Raw genomic sequence first — 25,755 nt, forward strand, 5'->3', positions numbered from 1 at the left:
TGCTTCAAGAAAATTCACATTGATAATCCCTGATTGAAATTTTTCCATGAATCTCTTTCTTTCTTTTCCTAAGATACTGGGCTCAGCCGGACAATAATGGCTTTTAGCATTTCTTTTAGAAAGGACCTTTTCCTCCCTGTAGAATCAACTTTGGACAAATAAAATTATTTGCAACAGCCCTTCCCCCAACCTAAGTGAAAATAACTGCTTTATTAAACCCCACAAGGGATAAAAAGTGTTCTTATAAATTAGATCTCCAACATTATTCAATTTATTTTTAGAAAGTCGACATAGTTTGGTACTTGTTTTTCCCTGCTACAATATAAAGACCTGAGCACATTAGAAAAGTAACAGAGCTTTCAGTTTTTTTCAAACTGAAATGTGATCTCATGCTATATTTTCAAAACAGAAGGGCAACACATATGAGCCAAAGATTACTTGCCACCCATCTTTCAAAAGGGCAAGATAACCCAGTGGTCAGCAACCAACTTCTCTTTTCCAAAGTTTCGGGCTGTAGTAGGGCTGCATCTGTACCCCAAATCCTACCTCTAAAATGTAAGAATAGGAAAGAAAATGATCTAATCATGCAAATCTTTTTTTCTACAAAAATCTTTGTCATATAGCATAAAAATTATCGGGAAGTTAGATGAAAACTCATTCTATTTGAATCATTAATTATAACAATGAACAATTAAATGGAAAGTCATTCTATTAAAAATTGTTAAAGATCCAGCACCTGTTATGTACTAACAATAGTCTAGATTTGGGGGAGAACTGGAGAGAGTACCCTTCCCAGAATATCTACCCATCAAAGAATTATTAGGTGCATTATGGTATATGCATATTATTAAATGTTAAACAATCATTATTATATTCTTTCTAAAGGCTATCTAATAAGATTTTAAATTATTTGGAATAAAAAGGATTAAATTTTAACATGAACATGGAAAAATTGGAGAATATTCACCTAACAGAACGCGATATAACAGTAGAAATGAATGATCTAAAATGACGCATAGCAATGTGGATTAATCCCAAACATAATGTTAAATATAAAAAAATAAATTACAGAGGACTTACAACATAATCAGATAATACTACGTAGTTAAAGTACAAAGTAATTCATGGCAACAATGAATATCAAATTCTGTCCAGTTTTTAACTATGTGGGAGAAAGAATAAAAATGACACTGTAGAGAAACAAAAGGGGCTTCAATCATTCATGTGATGTTTTATTTCTTCAACTTCACATTGGGCATGGTAATATTTTCTTGAAACCTGCTTGCATTCTGAATATTTTGCAACTATTTTAAAAAATAATAAGCTCAGAAGTAAAACTAACAATAGAAAAAGAAAGCCAGAATGTAATATATAATTCCATTTGTTGAGTGGTATCGTTTTCTATTTTTTTTTCATCTTTTTCACTTTTTCCCTTTCTATTCAATGTTCATGCATTAGTGTTAAATGAGAAAAAAAAACCCTGTCCCTCAAAATAATTTAAATAAGTCACTGTTTTATTTTCCAAGTTTATTCACTTATTACTATACATTAATTTTTAGGTTTTTATTTTGAGTGCTGTATCTGTTAGTGATTTTTATGTTTACATGGTAAACCTAAGTTTTGAGACTCATAAATTAATATGAATTGAACACATAATTTATATTTCTATAATTTGAAAAAAATCCCACAATTTTTATCGTCTAAATACTTTAGCTTTATTTTTTAAAATGATTATGGAAATAACATACTAAATTCTATTCTCTGAAGGCAGGCCTCACTCTCCAACAGATACACATAAAATATTGTGAGCAAGGATTACATATCTGGGTGCAACATACCTAACTCCTCCTATCTCCTTGTATATCTTAGAAAGACTTGTTCTCACCTGGAATAATATTAAATTTAATACACACTTGTTTTTGGCAATGTAAAAATGAATTCAAGGTTCAGGTAAAGTTCAGTTAGGTATAAATTCAGAAATTTTTATTAAGAAATCCTCATTGAAAGAAAGACTTAGTTATGAATTGGTGTTATTTGGGTTAGACTTGTCCTCTTTTTAAACTTTGTCTTCTCTTCTTACTGAACTTGATGAACAAATGGGCTTCTGAAGCTGACTCAGTTCTTAAAAGCTTTCTGAGAACAGAAATAACATTGATAGTCAGTCATTGTGATTACTTCAGTCAACTTCACTACAACTAGACACGGCACACCAAAAGTTGGGCCTTCAGTGACCCAGAGGCACCTGCGATTTGCACTTGATCATGTGGATAAGACCAATCTATCTTCTTGCTTCATGGTCAAGTGATTTTAGTGAAAGATCTCACTAGAAGATCCAGTATTTTTCTTAATTTTTGAAAGAATTATAATCTTCAAATCCCTGCTTCTGATAAATTCTACAGAATTATAAAAATATCCAAATCTGAATATCATCCATGTAGATCTCTGAATTGTAACGCTCCATCAAATAATATATTTCTATTTCTGCCCTCAGTAATACCAAGCCCAATATCATTGGTAGTAGCCACTAGTAATTGAATATGTAATAGATACCAGGGATTTAGATATATTCTTTCTGTTCTTATAATAACTTTAATTCAACATTATTGACCCTACTTTAAAGATAAAGAAATTGAAGTTCAAATTTATATAAAACATAGCCAATTTCGTAAATGAATACCAGTTTTTGTTTTTGTTTTTTAAATTTTTTTTCAATGTTTATTTTTGGGACAGAGAGAGACAGAGCATGAACGGGGGAGGGGCAGAGAGAGAGGGAGACACAGAATCTGAAACAGGCTCCAGGCTCTGAGCCATCAGCCCAGAGCCCGACGCGGGGCTCGAACTCACTGACCGCGAGATCGTGACCTGGCTGAAGTCGGACGCTTAACTGACTGCGCCACCCAGGCGCCCCTACCAGTTTTATCACAAATCTTCACTCTTTCCGGTAAGATACAATGTTTTCTGTAAAAAAAACAAAATAATAGGTATGACCCCTACAGTGCTGTTTTTTTCTCATTTTTTCCTTTTAACATTTTAGAGGAAGAGAAATCGAATGAAGAAAGTAAACAAAAATAAGTTAAGAACAGAAAAAATAAAAATTAACAAATAATATTGGACAGAAAGTTCAAGAAATATCAGTATTGGAGAGTACTTTTTAGAGGCCATAGTCATATGCAAATAAATGAAGATATATATATATATATAATATGCATTTATTTATATAATTTATATATAATTTATGCAATTTATAATATAATTGTATGATATATACTATTTTATATAAATCTGTGTGTAAATTTATACATAATATATATGCATACATAATTTTAAAGAAATAATTAACTGTCTTCCTTAATTCTTTAGTAAATATGCCCTCAAATATTATAAATTAGATGGCAAATTGATCAGAGTATCACTATAAGCCTGAAAAACAGCCACATTTCTTAAAAGTATAATGGAAATGGTGTTCTGATAATTAGAATTAAGGCAAATCCTCTCTATAAACATTTTTTTGAACTCCTCTGTACTACCTCACAAAGAAATGAGAAAACAGGAGTTACATCCAGTTCCTATATGTTGACTAACTTCAACTAAAAAATTCATGTGCTTAAAGGTTTCAAATAAAAGAATTAGCCAAGTGCATACCATTACTATTTAGAAAAGTCTTTCATGGTAAAACCTATTATAATATTCTTACTCATTAAATCCCAATTATCACAGGATCCTTTTCTACACAAGATTTGAATTAATCTATTGGAGATGTATTTCTTATTTGAAACACATGAAATATTATTGAATGCATTAGTACTTTTACTTGAATCCAGTAGAGATATGCCCATGTCAATTGGATAATTATTTAGTTATGATTGCTTTCTTTTTTAATTTAAATCAACACACCCAACTGATTATATGGTTATTAGAATTGTAAGGGTGACAAGCATTTAACCTGTATAAACCATTAGTCAATAAGCATTACCTATAAAACCATTGAATCTCAAGTAGAAGAATTTTAGGTTTATCTGCTGGTTAACTGATGTTCTTTACAAAGACAGTCTATGAAATCTTACGGTGTTTTAAATCATCAAACACTATTCTTGTGATCTAAAATAATTTAAGGAATTTAATACTTTTGAAACTCACCCTAGTTTTTAATTCTCTTTTCATGTATAAAGATGATGTTTAATACTATTTTTTGCCAAGTTTCTTTGTTTTGGTCAAAACAAAGAAATGTTTTGATGATGGTATAATCATCATGAAATGGTGTATTACTGAGTAGCCTTAAGGACAACTTGAGTTTTTGAATTTTTATTGGTTTAACAAATATGACCATATAAACTGTAATTTAATACTAAAAAATAATTATTTTTGCATGTTTAAAATTATGTAAATAAAATTTCTTAATACGTAATATTAGATGCAATATTGTATGTGTGTGTGTGTATATATATATATATATATATATATCACATTTAACTTAGGAAGCATTATAAAACCAATAGAATCCAACATAAAATGGAATAAAACAGAATATAACTAATGTTATAAAAGCTTCCTATATAATTTCTGGAAAAGCTCTATTTCTTTTCTGAAGAGGAGATAATGATACTGATACTCTGTTCATCATCTTCTTATAATTCTTTATAGTTATATCACAAATATGTGCATACTTAAAATATATATCTTGTTTTTCCTTTTTGTATGCTTAGAAAAAAGAATAGAAAATGCATGCAGTCTTCTATGAATTTTTCACTCAAATTTATATTTCTGAAAGTTATCATAATTGAAGTATGTAGCCTTGGTATATTCATTTTTAGTGCTGAGTGATATTCCATTGTTTCAATAGTTACTATTTATTTATCCATTCTCAAGTTAATGAGTTTTACACTGTTTCCAGTTTTTTCCTCTTATGTGTAATATCTCCTCACTAGACATTCTTTGTATCTGCTTTTACTAAGTGCAAAATATGCTTTTGTGTAGGAGTGATACAATGGGGCTTGGATTATATTAATGATTGTGTATTAATACCACCCAGCAAATGGTTCAAAATACATAAATGATTCAAATACATTAAGCCTGTATTTCCTTCTTATTTAGCAGGTCAAGGAAGGTAGCTAATCTCCATCCAGTTTCTTTTTTCTTGTACCATATAGTTGTCTGCATATAGTTATCAGAGCACGACAAGAACACAGAGGTTGCTTGCCTGTATCTTAGAAACCTTGGCCCAGAAATGGTGTACCGAATAGTTAGGGGCTGAATTGTGTATGCCCAAAATTCATATGTTGGAGTCCTCAAACCCAGGACCTCAGAATGTAACTGTATTTAGAGATAAGGTATTTAAAGAGGTGATTAAATTAAAATGATGCCATGAGGGTAGGGCCCTAATCTAATATGACTGGTATTCTTACTGGAGGAGGAAGAGGCACCAGGGATATGCATGCACAGAAAAAAGATCATGCAAGGACGCAGTAAGAAAGTGACCATCTATGAGCCAATCAGCCCTCAAGAAAAACTAACCCTGCCAGCACCTTGATCTAGGACTTTGAACCCCCAGAATTGTGAGTAATAACATTTCTGTTGCTTAAGCCACCCAGTCTGTGATGTTTTGTTATGGCAGCTCTAGCAAATTAATACACTCACTTTTGTTTTTATTCCGATGATATACATGGCTGTGCTTACTTAGGGTGAAGCCTGGGGTACGTATTCCCTGACCGAGCACCTACAAATGTCAAAATACGGACATTGTACTGTATCTCTGCCTTACAGAGCATATGAATCACCAGCTCCATAAAATAATGCCCTATTTTTTATCCAAAGAGATTGTTCTACTTTGCACTCTGGTAAGTGTGAGAGAATCCCCTGGTCTGTATCAGCTGCAACCTTTGCCAATCAGACACCCCTTTTTTGTCAATTGAATGGGTATAAAAAATCTTATTATAGTCTTGTTTTTCAATTCCCTCAGAACCACTGAGTTTCGGTAATCTCTTTATATATATATATATATATATATATATATATATATACACACATACATATATACATACACATATATACATACATATGCATATACATATATATGTATGTAACACATGTATTGACTATTCTGTGAATATACTCATGTTTACTAATGAATATTCTATTAATGTTACGCTTTTTCTCATTGAATGCTATAAGTCTTTATAAAATTGATATTAATTCTCTCAGTTATTGTGACACAGATAACTTCTGCTAATTTTCACTTTTATTTTTTATTTTTATTTTCAAGGTTTACTTATTTTTTTGGAGTGGGGAGAGAGAGAGAGAACAAGCAGGGGAGGGTCAGAGAGAGATGGAGAGAGACAATCCCAAGCAGGTTTTGCACAGTAAGCACAGAGCCTGACAGGGGGCTCCAACTCACAAACCGGGAGATCATGACCTGAGCCAAAATCAAGAGTTTGACACTTAACTGGCTGAGCCACTCAAGTGCCCCAATTTTCACTTTTTTAAAGTGTATTTTATAAACAGATATCTTTTATTTTACATATACTTTATCAATCTCTTTGTCTGTAGTTATCATATATTGTACTATAACTTCCCAGTTTTTTTAGAATTCTAGATTTGTCCATTGGTCATTTAAATTCATAATCTGTCAGTGGCCTGAGAAAGGGGAATGAATGAAGGCTTCTGAGGGTAGGGTAAGACAGACACGTAGCAGAGTAGAGGGACACTAAAACCAGGAGCCTCATAGGATCTCAGAATACAGAACAGAGTCACCACCAATGCTTGCCAAGTTTTCATCCTCTCTCAACTGTAGGTCCTTAAGCTATTGGAAATACCAGTTCAGTTAGAAAGTGTGTCAAAGAGAATTTACTTGTCCTGAGATTAAAAGAAAAAAAAATTTATACAAGACCATCATGCTATCCATGATTATGAGAAAAAAAGAATATCACAAAATATAAGTAAATGTATCACATAAAAAAGAAGTGACAATAACAAAATAAGCAGCAAAGGGATAAAAAACTTCCTTAGAAGCATTGAGTTATTGGAAAACTTAATAGTAAAATTACTTCAATAAAATGAAAGCATAAAACCAATACCTAAAAGATAGGATATTATGTAGAGGTAAATAACAGAAGTAAATAAATAAACTGAAATGCAAACCAATACTAGATCTAATTAAATAAATCAGAAACTGAAGAAAGAAGAATGCATACAGTTGAAAACTAAATTGCTGTTATGGAAAAAAACACTTCAGAAGTCATAGTGAACATAGAAGAAAAGTCGAAGATATTAAATCAATACAAAGAAACTTACTTATATAAAGACATAGATGGTGCAACAAAATAATTTGTCCTTGAAGTAAACAATACACATAATATTCACAAGAGATATAATAGGAAAAAAATCTTAAATTATGTAGGAAATAAGTTCACAAATTAATTATATAGAATAGTACAGAGAAACGAAAAAACTACCAGGATATGCTATATACCAAGAAAAGGTGACACAGAAAAATGAAAATTGAGATTCACAGTATATACACCAACACCACTGAATTTCAAACATAATTTCTCATTCCATAAGTAGTAAGAAAACATCACCTGTAAACATAAAATCAGGCTTGCCTTAGATTTCTCCACTAAAACACTATTCACCAGAAGATAAGTAAAGCAGTCTTTGCCAAGTTCTGCAAGAAAGTATGATCTCAGAATGAGACTCATCTCAATTGTCATGAAAGAATTAAAGCCACTGGCCCGTTCTATAAAAGACTTAGGAAATAAAGAATGAGTACTTCTGGAGACATGTCATTGGTAATTAAATTACACAATGTAATGGGGCCCCTGGGTGGCTCAGTCAGTTAAGGGTCTGACTTTGGCTCAGGTCATGATCTCACCATTCATGGGTTCAAGCCCCGTGTTGGGCTCTGTGCTGACAGCTCAGAGCCTAGAGCCTGCTTTGGTTTCTGTGTCTCCCTCTCTCTCTGTCCCTCTCCCTCACTCACACTCTCTCTGTCTCTCTCTCAAAACTAAATGAGGAACTCAAGGATGATTTTAGTGATTTATTAGTGATGACCATTAAATGCATTTAGTCCTAGAACAAAGAATATATCCTGGAGGGAATGTAAATGATAGCTGAAAAAACAGTGTAGGCAACAAAATTAGTAGGTCAGTGGAGATGTTAAAGAAATACATTAATGGTAAGCTCCTGACTTTTCCTCCAAAGTCATTAATTTTTTTTACATATATATATGTACACATTTGAATATATATTATATACATGTAATCGGGTGCCATTTTAATTTCATTTACATTATTTTCCAAAATAATGACTATGTAAAATGTTTACACAAGCAACAATGATTAAAGAGAATATATTTACACAAGCAACAACGTATAAAGAGAATATATGGTAAATAACTTGTTGGAGAAAAGTTAGAAAACAATACTCTGGTAGAATCCATATAAAAATGTGAAAGAATACATGTATATATCAATATATAAAAAAGAACTATATATTTAAATGTTATTTCTAAATACTGTAATCATCAATTTTGCTTTTCAGTGTTGCTTTTTCTGTTTTCCTAAAATCCCTAAATAACACTTTCAGTTGAAATAATTTAAATAAAATGTAAAGGTTATGGTAAAAAGGTTAAATAAAATATAAATAAAATCTTAAATAAAAGTTAACTGAATCATAGAACATTAATCATTTTTTCCTGACCTAAAAGACCATAAAAATGTAGTATGGTTGTACATTTTATAATATAGCATATGAACATTCTAGACTGATAAAAGCACTTTTGCCATGGTATTAATCCTTACATAATGAAAGTCAAGGGCGTTGCTGGTACCAGTAATAGAAATTTCTCGTTAATGTGTGCTAGTGCCCCACACCAAAAACATCTCTTTGGTAAAAGCTTCTAGGGGCTGTCTGAAGCCTCAGTGGACATGCACTACATTTGTTATTCAATCAGGGTTCTGTAGTATTAGAATAAGATCTGCTCTCTTAATACCTTCATTGTCTTTGATAAGCTAAAATACACAGGAAATTGTTCACTTTGGGGAAGGATTAAGTAATTCAAGCCAGGAAATTCAATTTAGTAAGGCAGAGGTCACTTGTAAACCATTTTCCGATCATCTGATTGAAAAAAAACCTGAGTCAGGTAACAACTAATCAAGACTAATCAAGAAACAGGTTTTATTATCATTACAGTTTAGAATAATAAATAGTTTTGATGAGAGATGCCATATGTTATTTTCTTTTTACATTTTACTAAAGATTTTAAAGTTGCTTACCTAAGCTTTTGTTTATTCACTACACTAATGGATAAGACACTCTGTTTCTCTTGAATATTTATACTTCATTCTGATTTTTTAAACCAAGCCAAAAATCATCTACAAATAAAGCAAAAGATGTTCCATAATTGTTACCACCTAAAAATGTCTTGTAAGCTCATATATACCAAGAATAATTTAATTTCCTTTCATTTTCTAAATCTCTCCCTTCTGCTAGTATCACAATATTCAAGGCAGTTGTGTGCCAACTTTTCCCCAGAACACCTGGTCAATCCTTTACTGCCAGATGGACCTGCTGATGTAGAACAAAACAGGGAATGGTTGTAATAAATATGTCTGTGGGGGATATTGTTGGTAACATTATTGGTTGAGTCTGCCTTGACTGAAAATTGTAGCAATCCATAGCCTCCATTTATCTGTCTACAAGAAGGAAATTATTCAGAGGTGTCAGAGACAGGGTAATATAATGAAAGAGCACTGATCTGTAAATTGGTAGATTGTACAATCTGTGCTACTCACTTTCCTTCCTGGGGGCTTACTTTCCTACCTCTAAAATGAGTGAATTAAAAATTGAGAGAATTGAGTAGGAAGTTTCTTGTACTTTATTCAGTTTTATAGTTCAACGTCACAATGTGAACACTTAACATTGTAGCATCAAAAAAATAATAGCCCTTTAATGACATATATATATATATTTTTTTTATTTATTTTTGAGACAGAGAGAGAGCATGAACGGGGGAGGGTCAGAGAGAGGGAGACACAGAATCCAGGCTCTGAGCTGTCAGCACAGAGCCAGACGCGGGGCTCAAACTCATGGATCATGGGAACATGACCTGAGCTGAAGTCAGCCGCTTAACCAACTGAGCCACCCAGGCTCCCCCAATGACATATATTTTTAACTAAAGATGTACTTTTCCCCCATCATCTGGATTTTCAAAAATTTTTTGAAAAATACTCCTGTTTTAACAAAGTTATATTATTTCAATAAGCTTTGATGAATAGCTACTGATTATTTTCATTTTATTACTGTTGAACATCAAATTGTATTATATGCCAGATATCACAGCATGAGCTGGGACCCTGTTCAGCCCCACTAACAAAGACTGGTAAAGGTAGGGTTAAAGAAATAGCAGAAGGGTGCCTGTGTAATGGGTGAAGAAGAGGGAAGCATAGATGGTTGGATATGGAAGCAAGTGGAAGCTTCCTAACAAGTATTAGCTGAGCAGGTTCTCAGTTGTCAAGAGGGGAGGAGTAACATGAGAATTTAATGGAAAGACGTTTCAAATGCCAACAAATGGATGCAGACAAGAATTATATTTCAAGACCTTTTGTCAAATAACTAAAAAATAGCAGAGAGAGGAAATGCCACATAAGAGACAAAAATTAAGTGTGCAAATGCACAAATTTTAAGAATAAAGTTAACATTTTATCGATGAGTGTTAAAGTACTTCCAATTTCAGCTCCAAATCCAAAAAGCTTAGAAGTCATGACTCCTACCATTATAACAAGAAATATTGCACAAACTGAAAATCAGTGATGTTCTTCACTTGTCAGAGAACTGACATTGCAAGGCAAACTGCTATCTCGAAATCTAGAGAGACAAGCACGTACAGAGAATCAGAAATGATGAAGCAGGAGCTGTAAACTGGTAGGAACACCTAAATTAACAAACTGCTGGAAGCTGACTATGGGTAATAAACTATTGGGGGCTGTTGCAGTCTTGTGAGGGGGCTTACTTTTATGGGGTTTCTTTCTAGGCACCCAGTAAAGATCTGAGAAAGATCTCCTGGCAGTTCTGTCTGGGGAAGGAAAGACAAATAATTCTGAAATACACCCAGAGCATTCTCCATAACAAAGGCCTATTCTCCAGGGAAAACACTTAAGAGTTTATCCCATCATGGAGAAGGGCATTTACCCCACTCTAAAACCCTCCAGACTTTCTATCTCATCTAAGGGAAGAAGGAAAGCCAGGGAACACTTGTGAAAGTCACAGCACAGGGAGATAGACCCATTAAAAGAATAGATGCAATCATAATATTCTATGCCCTGTAATTTATCCCCACAACAGCAGGTTTCCAGTTGATTACAGCTGAAATAGCTGCAAGGCCCAGACTCCTTGAGAACAGTATTTAAGGGATCCCCAAATCAAAGAGGGAGACAAAAAATGTCACTAGAGAAATTTGAAATCTGAGGAACCAGAATCAGGGAATTTAAAATAACTATTACTAATATGTAAAAGATGCTAATGAAAAAGTAGACAACATGCAAGAGAGAGGCAGGAAGTCTGAGGAAGAATCAAAAGCAAAAAAATAAAAATCAAAGTAAACCGAAGCAGAAATTTTAAAAAAATGCCCTAATAGTTTCTCTCATCATTACACAGGTCATGGTCAAGGAGAGGATCAGTGAACTTAAAGTAAAGATAGGTCAGCAGAAACTTCCCAAAATTAAAATAAAGGGAAAAAAAATAAGGAAAAATATGGGAATGGACTATCCAAAATCTGATGGAGATTTTTTTAAGGTGTAATATATACATATTTGAGATAGGGAAAGGAGAAAAAAGAAAGACTGAATTAGAAATATTTGAAATAATAATGGTTAAGGATTTCCAGAATTAATGACAGATACCAAACCATGGATCTAGGAAGCTCAGAAAATTATACCTAGATGTATCATATACAGAAAAAATCTTAAGAAAATCCACAGCAAGAAAGTCTTATCTGTAGAGTAACAAGGATAAAAATTAGACCAGACTTCTCAACTGAAATCATGTAAGCAAGAAGCAAGTGGAATGAAATGTAAAATTCGATATCGCATAAAATTATCCTTCAAAAGTGAAGGAGAAATAAAGAATGTAGGAAATGAAAATTTAGGGAATTCTCCAGACAGCTGATCTGCTGAGTGAGAAATGTTAACATTAAGTTCTTCAAATGGAAGGAAAATTTTATGGGTAAAAAAAATTGATCTACATAAAGAAATAAAGAGCACTAGGGAAGGAATAAATAAAAGTAAAATAAAAATCTTGTATTTTTCTTATTCTTAATTGATCTAGAAGATCACTGTGTTTTTAATGTAATAATAGTAGCAATGTATTTGGATAAGTGAATTAATTACAACAATCACACAAGAGGCAGGGAGGAAGAATTGGTAATACTTCATTATTAGCTATATACATTATATATGAAGCAGTGTAGTGTTATTTGAAGATAGACTTAAGGATAGTTAAAAATGTAAATTGTAAACTAGGCCAACCACTTTTTGTTTTGAAGAAGTATAATTAACATGCTAAGTGTGAAAAGAAAATGCCATTTTTTTTTTAAAGTGGATTGAGTTGCAAATGTCTTCAGTGTGTTGTGGATATAAATCCCTTAACAAATGTATGATTTTGGGGCGCCTGGGTGGCTCAGTCAGTTAAGCTTCCGACTTTGGCTCAGGTCAGGATCTCGCAGTCCTTGAGTTCTAGCCCTGTGTCCAGCTCTGGGCTGAATGCTCAGAGCCTGGAGCCTGCTTCCGATTCTGTGTCTCCCTCTCTCTCTGCCCCTCCCCCATTCATGCTCTGTCTCTCTCTGTCTCAAAAAGAAAAAAAAAAAGGTTAAAAAAATTGAAAAAAAACCCAAATGTATGATTTACAAATATTTTCTGTCTGTGGTTTGTGTTTTCACTTCCTTAATGATGTCTTTTGGAGCATAAAGGGTTTAAATTTTTATGAATTCCAATTAAACTTTTTATATCTTTTGTGGTTTGTGCTTTGGTGTCATGTCTAAAGAAACTATTCCTTAGCCCAAGGTCACAAAATTTACTCCTATGCTTATTTCTAAGTTATTTATAATTGGAATATTATATGTAAGTTTGTTTTTATTTTGAATCAATTTTTCTTTGGGGTGTGACATAAGATCCCAACTTCTTTGTTCTGAATATAGATACCAAGATATCTAAACACCAATGATGGGAAAGACTATATAATTAGCCCATTGAATTGTCTTGACATTCGTGTGAAAATCAATTAGGTTTATTTATAAAGGTTTATTTCTAGATTTTCAATTATGTTCCATTGATCTTGATGTATAGCTATGATAATGTAAATATGACAGTATCTTGATTAGTGTGACTTTATAGAATATTTGAAATAGAGAGGTATGTGGTCTTTCAACTTTGTTTTTCCTCAAGATTTTTGTCTGTTCTGTGTCTCTTGCATTTCCATATGAAATCTAGAATCAACTTGCCAATGTCTGCCTAAAGGCAGCAAGAATTTTGGCAAATTCTTGAATCTATTGATTATTTTCAGTGATATCGCCATCTTAAGAATATTAAGTCTTCCAGTCATTAATATAGGATGCTTTTCCTTTTATTTAGGGGTTATGTAAGTGCTGTCAACAATGTGATTTTTTCAATGTACCATCTTGTACTTCTTTTGATAAATTTATTTCCTTATTCTTCATAATGCTATTATAAATAGAATTATTTCCTTAATTTTATTTGGAGTTTTTTTTTATTTTTTATTTTTTTTATTATTATTATTTTTTTATTTTTTATTATTTTTTTATTATTTTTTTATATATGAAATTTGTTGACAAATTGGTTTCCATACAACACCCAGTGCTCATCCCAAAAGGTGCCCTCCTCAATACCCATCACCCACCCTCTCCTCCCTCCCACCCCCCATCAACCCTCAGTTTGTTCTCAGTTTTTAACAGTCTCTTATGCTTTGGCTCTCTCCCACTCTAACCTCTTTTTTTTTTTTTTTCCTTCCCCTCCCCCATGGGTTCCTGTTAAGTTTCTCAGGATCCACATGAGTGAAACCATATGGTATCTGTCTTTCTCTGTATGGCTTATTTCACTTAGCATCACACTCTCCAGTTCCATCCACGTTGCTACAAAAGGCCATATTTCATTTTTTCTCATTGCCACGTAGTATTCCATTGTGTATATAAACCACAATTTCTTTATCCATTCATCAGTTGATGGACATTTAGGCTCTTTCCATAATTTGGCTATTGTTGAGAGTGCTGCTATAAACATTGGGTACAAGTGGCCCTATGCATCAGTACTCCTGTATCCCTTGGATAAATTCCTAGCAGTGCTATTGCTGGGTCATAGGGTAGGTCTATTTTTAATTTTCTGAGGAACCTCCACACTGCTTTCCAGAGCGGCTGCACCAATTTGCATTCCCACCAACAGTGCAAGAGGGTTCCCATTTCTCCACATCCTCTCCAGCATCTATAGTCTCCTGATTTGTTCATTTTGGCCACTCTGACTGGCGTGAGGTGATACCTGAGTGTGGTTTTGATTTGTATTTCCCTGATAAGGAGCGACACTGAACATCTTTTCATGTGCCTGTTGGCCATCCGGATGTCTTCTTTAGAGAAGTGTCTATTCATGTTTTCTGCCCATTTCTTCACTGGGTTATTTGTTTTTCGGGTGTGGCGTTTGGTGAGCTCTTTATAGATTTTGGATATTAGCCCTTTGTCCGATATGTCATTTGTGAATATATTTCCCATTCCGTTGGTTGCCTTTTAGTTTTGTTGGTTGTTTCCTTTGCTGTGCAGAAGCTTTTTATCTTCATAAGGTCCCAATAATTCACTTTTGCTTTTAATTCCCTTGCCTTTGGGGATGTGTCAAGTAAGAGATTGCTACGGCTGAGGTCAGAGAGGTCTTTTCCTGCTTTCTCCTCTAAGGTTTTGATGGTTTCCTGTCTCACATTTAGGTCCTTTATCCATTTTGAGTTTATTTTTGTGCATGGTGTGAGAAAGTGGTCTAGTTTCAACCTTCTGCATGTTGCTGTCCAGTTCTCCCAGCACCATTTGTTAAAGAGGCTGTCTTTTTTCCATTGGATGTTCTTTCCTGCTTTGTCAAAGATGAGTTGGCCATACGTTTGTGGGTCTAGTTCTGGGGTTTCTATTCTATTCCATTGGTCTATGTGTCTGTTTTTGTGCCAATACCATGCTGTCTTGATGATGACAGCTTTGTAGTAGAGGCTAAAGTCTGGGATTGTGATGCCTCCTGCTTTGGTCTTCTTCTTCAAAATTCCTTTGGCTATTCGGGGCCTTCTGTGGTTCCATATGAATTTTAGGATTGCTTGTTCTAGTTTCGAGAAGAATGCTGGTGCAATTTTGATTGGGATTGCATTGAATGTGTAGATAGCTTTAGGTAGTATTGACATTTTGACAATATTTATTCTTCCAATCCATGAGCAGGGAATGTCTTTCCATTTCTTTAAATCTTCTTCAATTTCCTTCATAAGCTTTCTATAGTTTTTAGCATACAGATCCTTTACATTTTGGTTAGATTTATTCCTAGGTATTTTATGCTTCTTGGTGCAATTGTGAATGGGATCAGTTTCTTTATTTGTCTTTCTGTTGCTTCATTGTTAGTGTATAAGAATGAAACTGATTTCTGTACATTGATTTTGTATCCTGCAACTTTGCTGAATTCCTGTATCAGTTCTAGCAGACTTTTGGTGGAGTCTATCGGATTTTCCATGTATAATATCATGTCATCTGCAAAAAGCGAAAGCTTGACTTCATCTTTGCCAATTTTGATGCCTTTGATTTCCTTTTGTTGTCTGATTGCTGATGCTAGAACTTCCAGCACTATGTTAAACAGCAGCGGTGAGAGTGGGCATCCTTGTCGTGTTCCTGATCTCAGGGGAAAAGCTCTCAGTTTTTCCCCATTGAGGATGATGTTAGCTGTGGGCTTTTCATAAATGGCTTTTATGATCTTTAAGTATGTTCCTTGTATCCCGACTTTCTCAAGGGTTTTTATTAAGAGAGGGTGCTGGATTTTGTCAAAGGCCTTTTCTGCATCGATTGACAGGATCATATGGTTCTTCTCTTTTTTTTTTGTTAATGTGATGTATCACGTTGATTGATTTGCGAATGTTGAACCAGCCCTGCATCCCAGGAATGAATCCTACTTGATCATGGTGAATAATTCTTTTTATATGCCGTTGAATTCGATTTGCTAGTATCGTATTGAGAATTTTTGCATCCATATTCATCAGGGATATTGGCCTGTAGTTCTCTATTTTTACTGGGTCTCTGTCTGGTTTAGGAATCAAAGTAATACTGGCTTCATAGAATGAGTCTGGAAGTTTTCCTTCCCTTTCTATTTCTTGGAATAGCTTGAGAAGGATAGGTATTATCTCTGCTTTAAATGTCTGGTAGAACTCCCCTGGAAGCCATCTGGTCCTGGACTCTTATTTGTTGGGAGATTTTTGATAACCGATTCAATTTCTTCGCTGGTTATAGGTCTGTTCAAGCTTTCTATTTCCTCCTGATTGAGTTTTGGAAGTGTGTGGGTTTTCAGGAATTTGTCCATTTCTTCCAGGTTGTCCAATTTGTTGGCATATAATTTTTCATAGTATTCCCTGATAATTGTTTGTATCTCTGAGGGATTGGTTGTAATAATTCCATTTTCATTCATGATTTTATCTATTTGGGCCATCTCCCTTTTCTTTTTGAGAAGCCTGGCTAGAGGTTTGTCAATTTTGTTTATTTTTTCAAAAAACCAACTCTTTGTTTCGTTGATCTGCTCTACAGTTTTTTTAGATTCTATGTTGTTTATTTCTGCTCTGATCTTTATTATTTCTCTTCTTCTGCTGGGTTTCGGTTGTTTTTGCTGTTTTGCTTCTATTTCCTTTAGGTGTGCTGTTAGATTTTGTATTTGGGATTTTTCTTGTTTCTTGAGATAGGCCTGGATTGCAATGTATTTTCCTCTCAGGACTGCCTTCGCTGCGTCCCAAAGCGTTTGGATTGTTGTATTTTCATTTTCGTTTGTTTCCATATATTTTTTAATTTCTTCTCTAATTGCCTGGTTGACCCACTCATTCGTTAGTAGGGTGTTCTTTAACCTCCATGCCTTTGGAGGTTTTCCAGACTTTTTCCTGTGGTTGATTTCAAGCTTCATAGCATTGTGGTCTGAAAGTATGCATGGTATAATTTCAATTCTTGTAAACTTATGAAGGGCTGTTTTGTGACCCAGTATATGATCTATCTTGGAGAATGTTCCATGTGCACTCGAGAAGAAAGTATATTCTGTTGCTTTAGGATGCAGCGTTCTAAATACATCTGTCAAGTCCATCTGATCCAATGTCTCATTCAGGGCCCTTGTTTCTTTATTGACCGTGTGTCTAGATGATCTATCCATTTCTGTAAGTGGGGTGTTAAAGTCCCCTGCAATTACCACATTCTTATCAATAAGGTTGCTTATGTTTATGAGTAATTGTTTTATATATTTGGGGGCTCCGGTATTCGGCGCATAGACATTTATAATTGTTAGCTCTTCCTGATGGATAGACCCTGTAACTATTATATAATGTCCTTCTTCATCTCTTGTTACAGCCTTTAATTTAAAGTCTAGTTTGTCTGATATAAGTATGGCTACTCCAGCTTTCTTTTGACTTCCAGTAGCATGATAAATAGTTCTCCATCCCCTCACTCTCAATCTGAAGGTGTCCTCAGGTCTAAAATGAGTCTCTTGTAGACAGCAAATAGATGAGTCTTGTTTTTTTATCCATTCTGATACCCTATGTCTTTTGGTTGGCGCATTTAATCCATTTACATTCAGTGTAATTATAGAAAGATACGGGTTTAGAGTCATTGTGATGTCTGTATGTTTTATGCTTGTAGTGATGTCTCTGGGACTTTGTCTCACAGGGTCCCCCTTAGGATCTCTTATAGGGTTGGTTTAGTGGTGACAAATTCCTTCAGTTTTTGTTTGTTTGGGAAGACCTTTATCTCTCCTTCTATTCTAAATGACAGACTTGCTGGATAAAGGATTCTCGGCTGCATATTTTTTCTGTCTAGCACCCTGAAAATCTCCTGCCAATTCTTTCTGGCCTGCCAAGTTTCAAAAGAGAGATCAGTCACGAGTCTTATAGGTCTCCCTTTATATGTGAGGACACGTTTACCCCTTGCTGCTTTCAGAATTTTCTCTTTATCCTTGTATTTTGCCAGTTTCACTATGATATGTCGTGCAGAAGATCGATTCAAGTTACGTCTGAAGGGAGTTCTCTGTGCCTCTTGGATTTCAATGCCTTTTTCCTTCCCCAGTTCAGGGAAGTTCTCAGCTGATTTCTTCAAGTACCCCTTCAGCACCTTTCCCTCTCTCTTCCTCCTCTGGGATACCAATTATGCGTATATTATTTCTTTTTAGTGTATCACTTAGTTCTCTAATTTTCCCCTCATACTCCTGGATTTTTTTATCTCTCTTTTTCTCAGCTTCCTCTTTTTCCATAACTTTATCTTCTAGTTCACCTATTCTCTCCTCTGCCTCTTCAAGCTGAGGTGTGGTGGTTTCCATTTTGTTATGCATTTCGTTTAAAGCGTTTTTCAGCTCCTCGTGACTGTTCCTTAGTCCCTTGATCTCTGTAGCAAGAGATTCTCTGCTGTCCTGTATACTGTTTTCAAGCCCAGCGATTAATTTTATGACTATTATTCTAAATTCACTTTCTGTTATATTATTTAAATCCTTTTTGATCAGCTCATTAGCTGTTGTTATTTCCTGGAGATTCTTCTGAGGGGAATTCTTCCGCTTGGTCATTTTGGACAGTCCCTGGCGTGGTGAGGACCTGCAGGGCACTTCCCCTGTGCTGTGGTGTATAACTGGAGTTGGTGGGCGGAGCCGCAGTCAGACCTGATGTCTGCCCCCAGCCCACCGCTGGGGCCACAGTCAGACTGGTGTGTGCCTTCTCTTCCCCTCTCCTAGGGGCGGGATTCACTGTGGGGTGGTGTGGCCCGTCTGGGCTACTTGCACACTGCCAGGCTTGTGATACTGGGGATCTGGCGTATTAGCTGGGGTGGGTAGGCAAGGTGCACGGGGGCAGGAGGGGCAGGCTTAGATCGCTTCTCCTTAGGTGATCCACTTCAGGAGGGGCCCTGTGGCAGTGGGAGGGAGTCAGATCCGCTGCCGGAGGTTTGGCTTCGCAGAAGCACAGAGTTGGGTGTTTGCGCCGAGCGAGCAAGTTCCCTGGCAGGAACTGGTTCTCTTTGGGATTTTGGCTGGGGGATGGGCGGGGGAGATGGCGCTGGGGAGCGCTTTTGTTCCCCACCGAACTGAGCTCTGTCGTCAGGGGGCTCAGCAGCTCTCCCTCCCTTTGTCCTCCAGCCTTCCCGCTTTCCCAGCAGAGCTGTTAACTTATGACCTCCCAGACGCTAAGTCGCACTTGGTGTCGGAACACAGTCCGTCAGGCCCCTCCGCTTTTGCAAGCCAGACTCGGGGGCTCTGCTTGGCCGGCAAGCCGCCCCTCCGCCCCGGCTCCCTCCCGCCAGTCCGTGGAGCGCGCACCGCCTCGCCACCCTTCCTACCCTCTTCCGTGGGCCTCTCGTCTGCGTTTGGCTCAGGCGACTCCGTTCTGCTAATCTTCTGGCGGTTTTCTGGGTTATTTAGGCAGGTGTAGGTGGAATCTAAGTGATCAGCAGGACGTCCTCCTAAGCCGCCATCTTGCCACCAAGCTATCTGGAGTTTTTATTATTTGCAATAATGTAATTGATTTGTGTATGTGGATCTTTCATCCTGAAAGCTTGCTGAAGTCCTTCATTAGTTGTCCTAGTAGTTTTATTTTTTTTTTAATTTTTGCAATGTTTATTTTTTAGAGAGGCAGAGAGAGACAGAGCACAGGTGGGGGAGTGGCAGAGAGACAGAGGGAGACACAGAAACCTAAGCAGGCTCCAGACTCTGAGCTGTCAGCACAGAGCCCAATGCGGGACTCAAACTTGTGAACCTCGAGATCGTGACCTGAGCAGAAGTCAGAGGCTTAACTGACTGAACCATGAAGGTGCCCCTGTCCTAGTGGTTTTTGTGGATCTTTTACAATTTTGTATATACACTATCACATCATCTGCCATTAGAGAGAGCTTTATATCTTCTTTTCCATTCTGGATGCTTTTTATTTCTTTTCCTTATCTACTTGTCTAGGATTGCACCTCTAGGACAATGTTGAATCAAAGCAGGAGAGCAGGTGTACTTGTCTTACTCCCCATCTTAAGGGGAATACTTCAGTCCTTCACTATAAGAATGTTAGTAGTTGTAAATTTTTTAATAGATGCCTTTACTGGGTTTTGGGAGTTCCATTCTGTTCTTATTTTATTGGATGTTTTTATGAGAAAAATATATTATTGCTTTTTTTTTCAAATATTTTTTGTGTATCTATTGAGATCATCTTATGTTTGTCATTAGTTTTATCTTATGGTGTACTACATTGATTGACTTTCAGATGTTAAACTCATCTTGCATTCCTGAGATAAATCCCATTTGATCATGGCTTATAATCTTTTTATATGATGCCAGTTTAGTCTTACTAGTATATTATGGAAAATATTTGCATCTGACTTCATAAAGGGATATTTTTTGTAACTGTCTCTTCTTGTGATTTCTTTGTTTGATTTGGGTATCAGAATAACAATGGCTTTATAGAATAAATTGGGAAGGGTTCTCTCTCTAATTTTCTTGGAAGGTTTTGTGAATAATTGATGTTTATTCTTCTTTATATCTTTAGTACAATTAAGTATTGAAAACATTTAACAATGAGGTGTGTGTGTGTGTGTGTGTGTGTGTGTGGCAAGTTTTTAAGTTACTAATTCAATTTCTTTGTTTATTATAGCTCTATTCAGATTTCCTGTTTCTTCTTGAGATAATGGTGGTAGTTTGTGTCTTTCTAGGAATTTGTCCATTTTATGTAATGGACAAATTTTAACTAATTTGTCGGCATACACTTTTTCATAGTCTGCTGGTATAATTATTTTTATTTCTGTTAAATGAATAGTGTTTTTTTCTCTTTCATCTTTGATTTTTAGTTATATGAATCTCTTTTGTTTTCTTTGGGTAGATAAAGGTTTTTCAACTTTGTGGATCATTTGAAAGAACAAACTTTCAGTTTTGTTGACTTTTTTCTGTTGTCTTAGTATACTCAATTTTATTTCCACTCTAATAATTATTATTTCCTCTCTGCTGCTTGATTTTGGTACAGTTAACTCTCTTTTTTTCTAGTTATTTTTTCCCAATAAAAGATCATATTATTCATTTCATTTCTTTTTTTAACTAAGCATTTATAGCCATAAATTTCCTTCTAAGTGATTTGCTACGTCCCATAAATTTTGCTACTTTAAAAATTTATCTCAAAGCATTTTCTAAATTACCCTGTGATGTTTTCTTTGATCTGTTAGTTATTTAGAAATGTTATTTAATATTCATACATTTATAAAAGTCTCACGTCCCCTCTACTATTGATTTCGAATTTAATTCCATTGTCTGGAAATTTATTTTGCATTATTTTAACCTTTTAAAATTTATTCAGACTTGTTTCACAACCTAGAATATGGTCTATCATAAAGCATATTCCATTTGTACATAGGTGAAATAGTCTGTAGGTGCCTATTAAATCAAATTGGTTTAGTGTATTTCAAGTCTCTTATTTCTTGTTTGTCTTCAGCTCAGCTTTTCTTTTTTTTACCTTTATTGAGAGTGGAAATTGAAGTCTTCAATTATTTTTTGAGTTTTCCTTGTTTCAGTTTAGTCAGGTTTTGCTGCATGTATTTTTTATGCTCTATTGTTATGTACATATATGTTTCTAACTGTGAGGTCATCCTGAGGCATTGATCCTCTTATTATTATCATAAGCAGACATTATCAGAAGAAATGTCTTCTTTTTTTGTCTATAGTAATAAATTTGTTCTAAAGTCTATTTTGTCAGGTCATTTTGGTTATTGTATTTTAAATCAATTTGTGCCTGAAATCCTAAAATATGTCTCCTATAGGCAGCACATAGTTGAACATTTATTCCATCCATTATTTCAATGTCCACCTTTTGACTGAAGTGTTAAGTCCATTTACATTCTTGTAATTACTGAAAAGGTAGGCTTTGTGTTGTCAGCTGTTTTGGGATTTGTTCTGTACATGTTATGCTCTTTTTGTTCCATTTTCTGCATTACTGTTTTCTTTTTTGGTTAAATAAATATTTTTGTAGCACGTTATTTTGAATTTCTTGTTTTTATTTACTATACTATTTTAAAATTATATTTAGTGATTTCCTTGGAATTTGATTGACATCCTTTTTCTCCTTTTTTTTTTGCAACTGACATCTTAATTTAAACAATTTGGTTTAGATTAATACCAACTTAATTTTAACATTATACAAAAACTTTGCTCCAATAATTCTATTCCCCTTTCCTTTTTTTCTATTAAAATCATAAAAATTATATATTTATATCTTATAAGCCCATCAACATAATTAATTCTACAATTATTGCTTTGTGCAGTTTTTTTTTCTAAACAGGTAAGGGAAGAAAAGAGTTATTAAAAGATACATGTATCTTGTACTTTATATCTATGTATGTAATGTCCCTTTCTGATGATCTTTCTGTTTGTGTGTGTATTTCAGTTACTCTTTGGTGTCATTTCTTTTTAGCCCGAAGCATTTTTTTTTCAGTATTTCTTATAATTCAAGTCTTCTAGTGACACATTATCTTAGTTTTTGACAGTCTGGGAATATCTTCATTTTTTCTTCATTTTTAAAGAATTTGCTTTGCTGGATATACAATTCTTATTGACATTCTTTTTCTCTCTGCACTTTGTGTTATTCCACTGGCATCTTGTTTTCATAGTTTCCAATTAGAAATTGATCGTTGATCTTGATCTCTTTTTTTGTGATGAGTATTTCTTGTTGGTTTTAAATTTCTCTCTCTTGGCTTATGATAGTTTGACTATGATGTGTCTAGTTATGGATCTCTTTGAGTTTATCTAACTTTCAGTTTCTTGAATTGTGGGATGAATGGGAAATTTCATCAAATTTGGAAATTTTTTTTTACTGTTTCTTCAAATATTCTTTCTGCTCCTTTCTTCTTCTGCATATATTACACACATGTTGATATGGTTGATATTGTTGCACAAGTCTCTGATGCTCATTTTATTTCATTCTTTTCATTTTTTTCCTTTTTGTTTTTCAGACTGTTTAATCTCAGTTGACCTATATTCAAGTTTCCTGACTCCTTTTCTACCAGCACAAATCTGCTGTTGAGTACCTTTTATGAATTTTTCATTTCAGTTATTATACTTTTCCAATTCCAGAATTTTTATTTGGCTCTGGGACTTTTCTGACAAAAACATTTTTATCTTGTTATTGATATTCTTTTTTTTTTGATGAGCCATTCTTACACATTTTGTAAATAATTTTGACATGATATTTTTTAGTTTCTGAACATATTTCTAATTTTTTTTTAAGTTGGAGTCTAATAAGTCCAATGTCTGGGCTTCCTCAGTATTTATTGACCTCCATCCCTGGGATCATGACCTCAGCCTAAATGAAGTATTGGATGCTCAACCTGCCGAGCCACCCAAGCACCCCTTATAATGTGGAGACTCTTGTTTGTAAATCTGCCATGTCTCTCCCCCCAACCAGTATTTGTTTCTACTGTTTGTTGTTGTCACTCTTGCTGGTGGCTTATTTGGTGACATTCCTGAAAGTTTCTGTAAAGTCAGTGTTCTTTGTCATGTGCAAACATTAAAGTCTCTATTTTCTTAGCTCAGCTGAAGATTTCCTTAACAGTTCTGAATCAATAGGTCTCCTACACTTTACTAAGGGGCTCTGTGTTTAATTGGGGCATGTGTTTAATCCTCTGGCAGTTCACAACTGAGGCATAGACCGAAGTTTCTGTTTGTTCAGAACCCTAATATTGGTCTGAACAATAGGTAAAAAATGAGGTGAGGTGAGAAATTAGAGTCTTATTAGAATTTTTCCGAGCATACTCCAAGCACTGTACATAACACATGTCTTTCTAGAGCACCAGGAATATATCCTGACTTGTAAGACCCTTAACTTCAGCTCACCACTCTGATTTCCATCTGAGTTTTTTGGTTAGATTTTTTTATTGCCTCAGGCAGCTATGTGGTTAAACAATTACAACAGATTGTTTTTCTTTTGACAAATGCCACAGGGAAAAGTTTGAACCTAACAAGCTTTAAGTTAGGTCAAATAAAGACAAGCTTTAAGAATGGCACATTTCAGGGTTCTGGCACTATATGCCAGCTAGCTCATGTAGTGACAATTCTCTGGGAATGGGACTTTTTATGGAGTTCCATGGTCATTCTGCCCCTGTCCGATGGCTACTATTTTCCTGCTTTTCACAATAGTATTGTGTAGTTGAGGAGAAATATATATAAATGGATCAAGTTAAAGTGGCCCAAAGTCACTATTCTTATACATATTTAGACTTTTTTTTTGAGTAAACAGGAAAGATTTGTTTTATTTCAAGTGGCCTGAAAAGGATGATTTTAAAAAGTTTTACCAGTGTTCTCATTGCTCTCATGGAAAAGTGGATTTTTGGATGCTTTTCCTCTGCCATTCTGGAAGTTCTACAATACAATAAAATGTTAATAACCATTGTGAGAAATTGGTTCAGAGACAATCCTGCCTACTTGGGTCTGGCACTGAAAGTAATAAGATGCTTTTGTTCAAAATGCTTTTGAGTTATAAAAAATGAAACATTTTTTCCCCTTCTGAGCTCTAGAAATGGGTTATCTAAAGCATTTTATCTCTATGACCTCCTTTTTTATTCTTTGTTGACAAATTGCCAGATACCTTCTGAAGTAGTACATCTTATTCTGTTCAGATGTTAATCATTAAATTAGTACTCTGTCTTCTTCCTTCTTCTATTTCTGTAAGAAGAAACTAAATTATGTTGAAGTCCAATGTATTAAAAATGATTTAATGTTGAAATCATCCCAAAGTAAGTAGCAATTTTAAAAGACCCTAGTCATGGCCAGATAAAAAATAAGCATTTATTGAGTTTTGGTTTTAAATTGTAAATGCACTGGGAGAGAGCCCTGTCTCTCATTTATTCCTTCCTAATGGCACTCTGCAGGACCAACTTCTAAAGAATTCTCAGTCTCTGTATAATCAGTTATTCTTTTATTTATTTCATTTTTTGTTTAGAAAGATGAATATCTTCTGTTCTCAAGGACAGAACTAAGTACTGACTGTTTTGCATTGTTAATATCTTCCCAAACTTTTGATAAAAAAGAATGCACAAGTACACATATTCCCCAATGATTTAATTTCACAGAATGAGTAATCTTACAAATATGAGATTACTCAGGCATAATATTTTCAATTCTAAGAAAGAATTGAAAGCAAAATTTCCCATCAGTCTCAAACTCTATTATAAAATGTCAAAATTTGAAAGGGAACATGTTGCTCCCAGTGGTCTGATTTTCATAGATAAGTAGAACATGTTCCTACAAAGAGGTAAAGGACAAATACCTGTTTTTTTTTTGCAAAGTAGTTAGGAAAAACTAAATGAAAAGGTGACAGCTTTAAACTAAACATGAATACTGTTCACCTAATTTTTTCCAAATCAAATTCTTGATTTTTCAATTAGCCCAAAACTAACACAAACTTAGAAGTGTAGCACTCTTTGTAAAGCATAATATTATATTCAGTGTAATATCATAGATGGCTAAAATTCTGTGTAGTTTCACAAGGCATAATAACCAAATA

This window comes from Felis catus, chromosome C2 (genome assembly GCF_018350175.1).
Source record: "Felis catus isolate Fca126 chromosome C2, F.catus_Fca126_mat1.0, whole genome shotgun sequence".
NCBI lineage: Eukaryota > Metazoa > Chordata > Mammalia > Carnivora > Felidae > Felis > Felis catus.